Consider the following 12106-nt stretch of genomic DNA (forward strand, 5'->3'; position numbering starts at 1 on the left):
ATAACCTCACCACCCAGTGACCACAGAGGCAGTAATTCAGTTCCTTTTAGCCAGGAAGGGGAAAACAGTAAGTGTATATACATAGAAGTTTCATAGCTTGCCAGAGTAGGAGTTGAGACTAAAAGTCAAAAAATGTAGAAAACTACAAAAAAAATGTTTCAACTTCAGGTCAATATGTGTTGGATAAAAGGGAGAACTAATAGAATGAGAATAGCAAAAAGATTAGGAACTGGCTGCCAGCCATATAGTAAAATGGAGACAAGAAAAATAGCATAAGTTGCTGATAGGCAACACTTGTAAGTGTAGTTAAGAAAGCAGTGTTATTTTAGTGACTGTTGAGTTAAGAAACTGGTCTAGACTATGAAAGAGTTAAATCTTTGAGAAAAGTTGTCATCTTTCTGATAAAGCAAAATATGTTTGCTTAAATGTCAGACTGTCTTCCATTTGAGAGTTGATATATAATGGGAGCACTCTTCCTAATTCTCTAAGATTCATTCCAGAAATAAATTATTTTTGAACTGCACCAATAAGTCTTTTTAAAAAAATAAATCTAAGGTCTCCTTTCATAAATATCCAGCAATGTTGGACTATGTCACAGGTAAGTCTCCTGTAAAAGTTTTGGGACCATCTTTTGTAAATATTAACATTATAAATCACAGGAAATTTTAAGAATTGACTTATATTTCACTATATAACTATAAAAGCCCAGAAATTATGCACCAGCTTGATCATACACCATTAAATGTTATGTGATACAAAATAGGAAAAATATCTTTGGCTAGTATTGTGCTCCCTTCATTCTTAGAGTCAAAATGATCCACAATGCAAAATTCAGCTTCAGAATATTCAAAAGGAAAGCAGGTTATTCAAAACCGGTCTAAGCTTCCAAATATTCTTTTGTATCATATTATGAATACAATATATTTTGTAATATGAATATTTACATTTGTCCAAATCTGGATTTCAGTATAAAATTGAAAACAGTCACCATACGTAAACTCAGCTGTAAACAGTGGTTAAATATTTTTTAAATATTTCATATACACACAGACACACACACACTGGTGTGTTTTCTATCTATTACTGTCTAAACCACAAATATCTCTGCCCTTGGTATATGTTGAAATTCACAAGCATTGGTCCTAACTAGCTCAGAATAATTTTAAAATTACAAGTGGATTATATTTCTGACATGTACCTTATTTTTACTATACCACAATTTTTACTATATTCATATTGACTTATGTTTTAGTTATAGGCATTCCATTGAAATAGCAAAGTAGGATTTCTCAGTCACATGGTTATTTAATCATATTGAAATGCATTCTTTCGCAGAAAAGGAGAAAATACAGAAATTTACATGCTATGGTATTAGAAACAGTGAATGTTTTAATCAAACCTAAGTTCTGTCAGTTATAAACTTAAAACCTCAGGCAAGTTTGAGATTAAGAGCCTCATCTGCAAAATAAAGATAGTCTATTTATGCAGGTACTATAGGGTTAAATATCATATGTGAAGCATATGATAAACACTCAAGTCTTATTTCCCTTTGTCCTACTCTCCAGTCCTATTTTACAGCAAGTTTGAAAACTCAGTTTTACATTACCATGCAGCTAAACAACTATGGGGGGAAATGGCCTGATAAAAATACTGTTAGGTACAAAAGAGAAATTTATTCAGGGATGGTGAATAGCAACAACTAACGTTTATATCACTCTATAATATGTAGGGTACTGCATGCGTGTGCACACATGCACCCATACATCAGTGCATCTTTAGATATATAAAATACCTTAAACATTATAAAAGTTATACATAAACAATCTCATTAAATTCTCTTGTTTTTCTAGTTATTCTCAATTTATAAATAAGAAAAAGTCACATGGCTTCCATCTCCCCTTCTCACACTTTCCACCTGTTCCTTTCTCCTCTAAGAATATGGTGGCAAGAATTCCTCAATTGAACATTTTTAACGTAACCTTGCTTCACTTTCTAAATTTCATATATTCTGGCATATTAAAGAAACCAGTAATGAGAAACTGTCTTTTCAACTGCTAAGCAGCAGAACCTATATAATAACTGGCTTTGTTTTATACATTAGGTCATTTTTGGATCAGATCCTTGTATCGACCTACTGATCTAAGGCACTTTAAAAGCCCTACATTGTATTTCCTGTATTAAATCACCTTTCAAATTCCATGTATATGAAAGATAGGAAGTAAAACAAAGCAGCAGTCTGGAGAATCTTATTAAAAAAAAAAAAAAAAGATAAGCCTTGGGAATTGCATCAAAAAAATTAGGACTAAGCAAAGAATAGAGTGCTCTGCACAGAAGTGGAAAAATTGGTAAATTCCAAGTGAGGCTGAGGAAAAATGAAGTGCTAAATGTACTTAAATGAAATGCTCTAATTAGGGAAAAACTAACATTCCAGAGTGTCAAAGGAAGTAGCGCCATATTCAATGCCTACAGTAGGGAAGAGTTATTATTCCAGAAAAAAAATTACTCTTAGATCCTGCAGTTTAGTTTAGAAGACAAGAAAGGGGCAACTTTCTGGATATTTACCCCGTGTACCAAAACCAAGCAACCTGCATTTAGAAGGAACACCCTTTCCCATGGTGCAAGTTCAGACACATTCTGTACGAGGCTTTGCCTCTTCGTCAGCTCACACTCCAGTTCTCCACAGCCTCTCCCTCAGAATTCCTCCTCAAACCTGCAAAGTCCTCACCCCACTCCCACTCTCCCACTTCAAAAAAGAAAAAGAAGTCCCAGAGATGAACTCAAATTTTCCTGACACCAGATACACAAACTTACCTGTATCTATACTGATCTTTAAGCCTTCACTTCTATTCTAGTGACCCTCAGAGTTAAAGCTAATTCTTCCATCTGTGCACAGGGATCTTGTGTAAACAACTCCTTCACACATCTGTCAACAGCCTCAATTGGCTCCTTTCCATGTGCATTTAAATGTGTAAAGTCTCCCCATCTTTCCCCATGTCTCCCTTGCTGGCCTTTGGCTTCCTTCTCTTCACAGATCTAAAATGTCTATAGTCTTACAATGCCTCACCTCCCTCCCACTTCTCAACCCACTTTAATCTGGATTCTGCCCCCATTACTCCACACACAAAAATTCTCAGTAAGATCACTAGTTCTTATTTTATTAGGCCTCCTAGCATCATTAAACCCTCCTTTTCACACAACTCTTCCTTTAGCTGATGTGAAACCTAGTTTTGTCTTCCTTCCCTGATCAGTTTGCCAGCTTCGGTTTCTTCTTTACATGCTGTAGTTCTCTTCTCACTGTACCCACTTCCTAGGTCCTCCCACTCACTCCCATGGTCAATGACCGATTAGGCACTTCTGACCTTCTCTCCTGAACTCTCTCCAACTTCAATCTGTACATCCATTTACCTGTATACTGGACACCCTCACTTGGATATTTCATAGGATTCTCAAACACAACAAATCCCCAAACTCAACTCATCTTCCTCCACCAAACCTGCTCCATCAGTTTTCCCTACCTCAGGATATGGCACCACTGCCCCTTCTAGTTCTAGATAGGAATCTAGAAGTTGTCCTTTGCTTTTTCTCTCACAGACTTCATATCTATCAGCCTCATAGTCCTGTTGATCCTTTATTTGTTTATTTTTGGTACTAAGGATTGAACCCAAGGGTACTTTACCCCTTTTTATTTTTTATTCCGAGACAGGGTCTCACCAAGTTGCTTAGGGCTTTGCTAAATTACAAAGGCTGTCTTTGAACTTTTGATCCTCCTGCCCCAGCCTCCCAAGTCTCAGGTGTGTGCCACCACACCTGCCCAGCACATGTATCCTTTAAATCCATGTATTTCTCTGTTCAGTGCCACCACTTGAACCCAAACAGCCATTCTCTTTCTTCTGTACTGCTGCAGAAGTTTTAAAGTGGTCTCCCAGGGTTTGCTCACCTCTCCATTCCCCACCCACTCTACATTCTGCCAGTACCTTCAATAAAGCATCATCTGGTCCCTCTCTTCTGCTTCTTTTTAAGTCACCTCACTCTTGCCTTAGGTTTTGGTGCCATTATTCCCTTTTCCTATTTGTTATTCTGTTCCCAAATCTGTTTTTCATACTCCTCAACAGGAAAACACATGTAGTCTCAGGGAAATTTTTATTTTATTTATTCATTTCTTTTGGTACCAGGGATTGAACCCAGGGGCATTTAACCACTGAGCCACATCCCCCCATTTTTATTTTTTATTTTGAGGCAGGGTCTCACCTAGTTGCTTAGGGCCTCACAAAGTTGCTAAGACTGTCTTTGAGCTTGTGATCCTCCTGCCTTGACCTCCAGAGCCACAGGGATTACAGGTGTACGCCACTGTACTGGGCCCTCGGCGAAATCTTGCTTGATGTACCAAATCAGTTTGCTTTCTTGTTGATTGCCTGGAATCATGAATCCTCTCAATGTGTCCAAGTCATTTATACTTTTTGGTATTGTATCTCTTTCCCACTCTACTGTTAAGAGTCAAGGAGGGGCTGGGGAGATAGCTCAGTTGGTACAGTGCCTGCCTCACAAGCACGAGGCCCTGGGTTCAATCCCCAGCACCACAAAAAAAAAAAAAAAAAAAAGTCAAGGAGGGAGCTGGGGTTATGGCTTGGTGGTAGAGCACTTGCCTAGCATGTGTGAGGCACTGGGTTCGATCCTCAGCACCAGATAAAAATTAATAAATAAAGGTATTGTGTCCATCTACAACTATTAAAAAAAAAGGGGGAGAGCCAAGGAGGCCATGGATCCGGTCTGACATCTTTATCCTGCTGCTTAATATAGTGCCTGGCACATTGACACTCATTATTATTTGTCAAATGGATAAATGATATAGAAGTTATTTATTAAAGAAAAACAGTCCATCTTCCATGGTATAGCAGCAGAAATCCAAATGTCATGTTAATTAGTGTAACTTTTCAAGCTTGATTAACAGCAAGCTATGGGGGAAGAAGTTGATGAACTTATGCCACCTCACAGAAAATAAGAAAATCACTATGTAAATCTAGCCATGAACAGCTCTTCAACTGATGTGCTAATTTCTTAGAGATTTTCTTAGTTGCAATCATTTTGCTTAGTTGTAATCGTGTGCAAGCACTATCTTAAAGGTAACATGGGGTCACATCAAATTAGTAGACTGATTTTCTCAGGCATGTCCACAGTTTGGGGATTTTCAGTTAGCTCTTATTTGAGGTTGTTATGAATAGTAGCACTACAAACACTCTTCATTAATAACTTTTTTTTTTTTTGGTACCAGAGATTGAACTCAAGGTCACTCAACCACTGAGCTACATTACAGCCCTATTTTGTATTTTGTTTAGAGACAGGGTCTCAGGTGCTTAGTGCCTTGCTTTTCCCGAGGCTGGCTTTGAACTCTTTGATCCTCCTGCTTCAGCCTCCCAAGCCACTGGAATTACAGGCATGCGCCACCGGACCAGCCATTAACAACTTTTTATTTCAAATTTTCTCCTTGAGGAATGCAAAACAGGGATTAAGACATGAAATCAATATTCCATAAGTAGGTTCAAGGTGTCAACTGGGTGGGAGATGCCCTGGATTGAACCCAGGGGTGCTTTAACTACTGAATAACATCTCCAGCCCTTTATTTATTGATTGATTTTTTTGAGATAGGGTCTTGCTAGGTTGCTGAGGCTGGCCTTGAACTTGTGATCCTCCTGCCTCAGCCTCCCTCGTCTCTGGGAATACAGATGTGTACCACCATGACCAGCACAATTTGTCAATTTTTTAAGACACCCAAGCATATGAATGATTTATATCCCTTTCATAGCTAGGGAATTGTCTAAAATATACATATAAAACATATATATAAAAGAAGTCTAAATGCAGATGCTCTTGATTCCAGAACCAAACTCCTAACCAAAATGCTGAACTCTATCTTAATTTTTACTGGTAATATTTTTCCTGTTTTAGTTCATAAACATAAAAAATGCTATTAAAAATAAAAATTTAGAGGTAGACACTGACTTCCATGAATGTGACATAATTTTTTTCCAGAGAGTTTATTGTTTTGTTGCGGTAAACATCTAGATGGACCTTTATGGTTAAGAAAAGTCAGCCCCTTGGGTTTAGCCTACCTAAATTCAGGATTCAGGAGATATCAGTTATTCCGAATAATAATATGGAAAAAAATCTGGATTTTTTTTCATTGTATATCCTAGAGAAGGAAAATGGGGCCTAGAAAAGAAGGAAGTAGGAGGAGGATCAGAGAAGAGAACTGATGGGACACATCCCAGTAAGAGGGCAGAAGATGGGGGCCTATTGGAAGGCATGGTCACTGAGAAGTCTCCTACTATCATAAAGAATGGCTATTACATTTCTATAACCAGCTGGGCAAGGTGGCACATGCTTGTAATCCCAGCAGCTTGGGAGGCTGAGGCAGGAGGATCATGAGTTCAAAGCCAGCCTCAGCAACCCTGTTTCTAAATAAAATACAAAAGAGGGAAGTACACACAAATAGTAATCGCAGCTCTGGGAAGATGGCGGAGGAAGAGCAAAGAAAAAATATCCCTCTGGTTCCAGAAAATCTCCTGAAAAAGAGGAAGGCTTATCAGGCCCTCAAAGCTACCCAGGCAAAGCAAGCGCTTTTGTCAAGGAAGGAGAGAAAAGGAAAACAGTTCCAATTTAAGCAACTGGAATCATTCCTACATGATTCCTGGCGGAAGAAACGTGACCAAGTGCACATCAGAGACTAGAGATACCTGATAAACATTCCTTGGCCTTTGTTGTACGCATCCAAAGGATTAGTGGGGTGAGTTTGCTGATGCAGAAGACCATTGCAAGACTTCATCTGAAGAAATATTTAATGGTGTCTTCGTTAAACTCACCCCGCAATGCCTAAAAACGCTACGGATAGTAGAACCTTATGTGACTTGGGGATTTCCAAATCTAAAGTCTGTCCAGGGACTCATCTTGAAACGTGGACAAGCAAAGGTCAAGAATAAGACCATCCCCCTGACAGACAACAGAGTGATTGAGGAGCACCTGAGGAGGTCTGATGTCATTTGTCTGGAAGATCTCATTCATGAAATTGCCTTCATGGGAAAGTATTTCTGGGAGATCGCTAGGTTCTTGTGCCCTTTCCATCTCTCTGTGGCCCATAATGCTACCCAAAATAGAGTGGGCTTCCTCAGGGAGATGGGTCTACCTGTCTATCGGGGTTAACGCATCAATCAGCTCATCCACCGGCTAAACTAAACCCCGAATATCTGAAAGCAGTGCGTTGGAAGCATGTGTTTTTGTTTGATGGAATTGTTATCAAGTATCTTCAGAGAAGGTTATTTTCTGCCTTAAGAAACTGGAAGGAAGGGATTGGGGAAGAGACAGTAGTTATGATCGTGGTAGGCACTTGTCATCACAGACCAGTTCCAAGGAAAATTCCATTGTTTCCTACATTGACCACCTCTGTCTCTGAAGTCAACACATGCCATGGAGAAAAAAGTCCTGCTTTGTCAGGGGTTTAATGTTGGTGAATGAATAACCCAAGCATGTATACAAGGCTCCCTAAGACTTGTAGCAGTTGACCAAGTCCAGGAGCATACTTGAATCTGGAGGTCCCAAGAGCCTTGTTTTGAAAAGACTTGAAATACTTAGGAAGAAAAGCACAAAAACAGTGAAAAAAAAAATATATATATAATATACAAAATAGGACTGGGGTTGTTGCTCGGTGGTTGAGTGCCTCTGAGTTCAATCCCTGATAACCTTTCCCCCTTAAAAATTTCTATAACCAGATAGCTGCATGTCGAATTTAAAGTTTTCTGCTTTGTGGTATAGCCTTCATTAACTCTAGATCTTTCAGACAATTTGGAGACATCCAACAATCTTTGTGGCAGAGTATTTGGAGAAATGAAGAATGAGACGTTGGCACATCATGAGGCAAAAGGCAATAGACAGGGCTTAGATGGTAGTTCAGTGGTAGAGCACTTGCCTAGCATATGTGAGGCACTGGGTTCAAGCCCCACCACCACATAAAATAATAAATAAATAAAATAAAGGTATTGTGTCCATCTAAAACTAAAAAAAAAAATTTTTTTTTTTTTTTTTTGCAGTGCTGGGGATTAGAACCCAGGGCCTTGTGCTTGCAAGGCAAGCACTCTACCACTGAGCTATATCCCCAGCCCCAAAAAATTTTTTTAAAAAAGGCAATAGCCAAAGGAACAGGGGACAATAGGCAAGCACACTACATTGTGTTCTGACCCAAGAGATACAGAAGCCACCTTGGAAATCTTTGGAAAACTTGAGGTCCAGGACTTCCCAGGTGGTTAAAAATGAAACTTGGGCCATTTTTATATTGAAAGAATGACTGTAAATGTTAAATTATTTGAGGTTAACCAGGTCGGAAATTTCTGGGTTACATTCAAGTAAGAAAGAGCATTTATTGAGCCACAGTAAAATAAATTTGATTTATTAGCAACATTTGAACAAGCATCAGCCAAGCAAAGAAAAGGATGAAAAGAAACACTGAATGTAAAGACAAGAGAAAGCAATTTAAATGAGAGGAAGACTACATTCAGTGAAAGTGCATCAAAGAATCTGAAGGAAAAAGGGAAAAAAAGCTAGAGAACAGTCAGATCATAAATAACCTTATGCCGGGCTTGGTGGCACATGTCCCTTACCCCAGAGACTTGGGAGGCTGAGGCAGGATCACAAGTTCAAAGCCAGCCTCAGCAATCTGAAGAGGCCCTGAGCAACTTAGCAAAACCCTGCCTCAAAATAAACCATAAAAAGGGCCAGGGATGTGGATCAGTGGTTAAGTGCCCTTGGATTCAATCCCTGGTACAAAAAGTTAAAAGAACTTATATACCTGCCATGCTTGTTTAAACTTTATCCTAAAAGCAATAAGAAAACACTGAAGATCTTTCAACTGGAAAGGATGATTAAATTTGTTCATGTCTGTTATGGTGCCTGACTGTTTACAGCCCCACTTTGCAGGCTATCACCTGCAAAATGCTCCATACTCTTCACCATTATGATCTGCCCCACATCCACATCCATATGTACACATGAACGCACAGCAAACACTAAACGGCCAGAAGTGGTCACATAATCCACGTACAAAAGCAATGAGGAAAAAGAACTAACCAAAATTTTCTTGAGAATTTAAACCAAAAAAGCCTAGGAGAAAAAGTTAGCTCAGGAACTGAAGTTAAAATGTTAGCAGTTAGGAGGAAAAAAAGGCAGCCAGAAAACAAGATGTTGGCACAAGAGTGACAAAGTAGTTTTAAGGTAATAGAAACTAGGAATAAATGGGAGCAATAAAATAAAGAAGGGGGAAACTGGAGTAGAGAGAAAGATTAAGCCAAAAGAAAGAATAGCTAGGAAACAAACACAAGTAAGGTTCTCCATATAGCTCAGCGGTAAGAGCACTTGCCTAGCATGCACAAGTCCCTGGGTTCAACCACAAAAAATAAAGTGAAATCTGTCTTCTCCTGCTTCCAACTTTATTAGGTTTCTGTTCTTCTTGAAACATATTTATTTGCCTTTTCCTAGTTCCCTTGTGCATGTACTTTTCCTTTCGAAAAGCATTCCATTACTTAAGGTAACCTGTTTCTTCCTTACCATTGAAAGGGCCTAATAAAAGAGTATTTTAGAACACTTACTTTGGCAGTAGTGCAAAGAATGAAGAGTATGACAAAACAAGGCAGAAGACTGAAGGCAAGAAGACCACTTAGAAAGCATTATGGAAGCCCAACAGACATTTTGAGTTAAAATAAGGTAGAGATAACAAAAAGAGTAATAAGGAATGATCGGAAATATCATAAGAAAAGACGTTCGAGACTTAGTAACAAAGTCAACTTAGTATTGAGGTTCAGAGTGGAGTGAAAGATGATTCACAGCTTTTTTTTTTAATATTTTTTAGTTGTAGATGTACATAATACCTTTTATGTTTATTTTTATGTGGTGCCGGGGAACAAACCCAGTGCCATGAATGCTAGGCAAGCATTCTACCACTGAGCCACCAAGGCTTCATGAGGATATTAATCAAGCTAGTAAATGAGGAGGAAGAAAAAATTTTGTTGCACTTTTTGTCTGCCCACTGTGCCCATCCATACATGCACAACTCTTTTGCGGAAAAAGTCAGAAAAAGAGTTTTTCGAAGTGCCTGTGAAATGTGAAACCAGGTAAAAGATGTCCATTAGGCAGTTATTTATAGAAGTGTAGAGCAGAAGCAAGCAGCCCTAGACATAAGTCAATGTTGTGATTTAAAGATGCTGGAAAAGTCTTCAGTGTTATTTCAAACTAAATACACCTAAAACATCATTCAAATTAAAAACCTTAATATTCTTGGCAAACTATTTTCAAACTTCCTACACTTCTTTGCAAAGATTAAAAGTTAGACAACTACATAGTATAATCCAAATGATTAGGAAAGAAGGGTTTATGTTACTAATTTCTGCTAAGGTGGTTGTACTTTTTTAAAAATCTAAGTTGAACCAGTCATAGGAACTGGTAGTCACAGTTCCATAGGTGGTTGAGGCAGGAGGACAGCTTGAGCCCAGGAGTTCAGACTAGTCTCAACAACATAGCAAGACACCTTTCCCATTTAAAAAAGAAAAACCCTAATTTTTCCTTCACTTTCCTCAGGAAGTACACATCACTAAATTAACTAAGGGGAAAATATGTTAAAACATCATAAAACATCATATATTAGTGAATTTCACTACTGATGCTTAAACTATAATAACACTTTTTAAAAATTTTAATCATATATTTAAATGTTAGGTTTCTGTCCTAAAATCTTTTCTCCTTTCACCCATAAGCTTTTGTCTCCAAAATTTATCACTGTCAACTCAGCACATTAACTCAAGTTTTAGCCACAAGTCTACCTGCCTACTAGACTGAAGGACATACACAATCACCCAAACCTAACATGCCACAATCTGAACCCCTCTATCCCTCTTTTTTGTAAATATTTTTTAGATGTTGATAGACCTTTATTTTATTCATTTATTTATATGCTGTGCTGAGAATCAAACCCAGTGCCTCAGACATGATAGGTAAGCACCTTACCACTCAGCCACCATCCCAGTCCTCTATCCCTCTTTGATAAAATAAAATCTCACTCCTTTGTGTGGCTCCCTACCTCACTGAAAGGCACAGCTAGAAATCCTTGCACATTCTCCCCAACCTGAAATATAATTAAATCACCAAGTTCCAAATTCAGACCCATTATCATCATTTGTCTGGATTACCCTCCTGATATTAAAGCTTAAGTCTATCTACTATTCATTTCACCCTAATCACTGCACTCAGTGACTTTTAAAAATGCATATCTGATCATTTCAGTCACCAGTTTTAAATTCTTCAATAATTTATAAATATTATCAAAACTAGTCACACTATTGTAGTTCAGAGGTTCAATCAGAAATTTAATTATATCCTTTTATGTAGGTTCAACACAAAAGAATCAGAATTTTTTCAAATCATGAAAATATTAAAACATACATGACAGCCAATATATTTAAAAGTATGCAGTATTGTCTGTAAAAGCAAGAGACCTCAAGTCCATCAAAATGGAATGCTCCAGTCAGTAAATGAAGCACTTCCATATATAAAATGATCTCTAGGATCGAGTAATTAAGTGAAAAAAAAAAAAAACACTATATACAAAGTGTAAAGTATGCAATCACTTATGTGTTTGTGTATTAATATACCATACGAACTGATAAATGCCATAAATATCACAAGAAGGATGAACAAGAAGCTGGAAATATAGGTTGTTCTAAAGAGAAAACTGACGGTTAGAGAACGGAGGAAGAAGAGAAACATTCTACTACACAGCTCTTCTGAACCTTCTTTTATACTATGTCTAGTTATTACCTATAATTTCCTCCCTCCTCTGTTCCACAAACACAAAAAGTTTTAAAGTAGTGACTACAAAGAGCTTTTTCCCTTATCCCTTTATCAAAGTTAAAATTATGCACTGATCATTTGATGCAACATTGTATTTCCTTTTTAATGTCTCAGGAGTACAACTTCAATATTTTACTATTGATAAGGCTTTTTGGTAATGATACGATGAACACTGCATGATTTTTGTACTTGCTCCTTAGAGAAGACAGCAGCACCAGGTAGC

At 37.9% G+C, this 12106-nt stretch overlaps 1 pseudogene across 1 annotated transcript; it reads left to right on the forward strand.

The window, feature by feature from the left end:
• The first annotated feature begins 4600 nt into the window (after positions 1-4600).
• Positions 4601-7649, forward strand: LOC306653020 (large ribosomal subunit protein uL30-like 1; annotated as a pseudogene). Its single transcript has one exon. The product of its transcript is annotated as a large ribosomal subunit protein uL30-like 1 (transcript).
• Positions 7650-12106: the final 4457 nt, after the last annotated feature.

This window comes from Sciurus vulgaris (assembly GCF_902686455.1).
Source record: "Sciurus vulgaris genome assembly, chromosome: 2".
Classification (NCBI taxonomy): Eukaryota; Metazoa; Chordata; class Mammalia; order Rodentia; family Sciuridae; genus Sciurus; species Sciurus vulgaris.